The 764-nt window shown below is 66.2% G+C and overlaps 1 protein-coding gene across 1 annotated transcript in view; it reads left to right on the forward strand.

Moving 5' to 3' along the window:
- The window catches only part of ESRP2 (epithelial splicing regulatory protein 2), a gene marked incomplete at its 5' end in the record, with an annotated part of 8,087 nt that overhangs the window by 730 nt on the left and 6,593 nt on the right, over positions 1-764 (forward strand). The window lies entirely within an intron of this gene.

Below are 764 nucleotides of genomic sequence, written 5' to 3' on the forward strand. Positions count from 1 at the left end.
CGGACGAGGCAAGGGGGCTGGGAGGCCTCCACGCGGGACGGTCCGATTGGGATGTCGGTCCCGGTTGGAGGGGAGGTTGTGTAGCCCGCGCGCGCACCGTGCACATTTGCTGCTGGTCCCCACCCGCCAGCGCGCTCCCATCTCTAGGCAACAGCAGGCCCGTCGCCAAAGGGGCAGGGCTGCGAAAACAGGCGGAGTCCCCACGTGGGGTAGGGTTGAGGCTCCTGGCCCGGCCAATCCGGCTGGGCCCGGTTTAGAGTGCCCCTCTCTGGAGTTGGGGAGGGGGGTGTCCCCCTCCTTCTGCAGCTCCCAGGCCCGCGCACCTCCGAACGCGCTTTGGCACCAGGTGCGCTTCAGGAGCCAGGCTAAGGCCTGGCCTTCCCACCTGTGTGGACAGACTCTGCCCTGCGACCTCTCATGACCCCCCCTCCCACGGCTCTAATGACCTCTCGGGATCTCCCCCATTCTACCTCCGGTGATGGGCCCGGTAACTTGAACCGTCCCCTTTTACCTTTAGTGACTTCTGTCACCCCCAGACCGGCCCGACCCCCACAACCTCTACACTGACTCCTGGTGATTTTCACAAGTCCGACCCTTAGGACTAGAGAAGGCCTCTGGTTTTGCCGTTTCCTCGGCTGAGGCCTCATGGTGGGGGGGAGGTGGAGGAGGAGGAGGTCGCCCCAGAAATCAGCCGGCTGTGGGGTGGGAATCTGGGTCCTAAGCACGCCCCGGCGGGCGGGTGAGCGGGCGCGTCCCGGGCAGGG

This window comes from Myotis davidii, unplaced genomic scaffold, assembly GCF_000327345.1.
Source record: "Myotis davidii unplaced genomic scaffold, ASM32734v1 scaffold243, whole genome shotgun sequence".
NCBI classification, from domain to species: Eukaryota; Metazoa; Chordata; class Mammalia; order Chiroptera; family Vespertilionidae; genus Myotis; species Myotis davidii.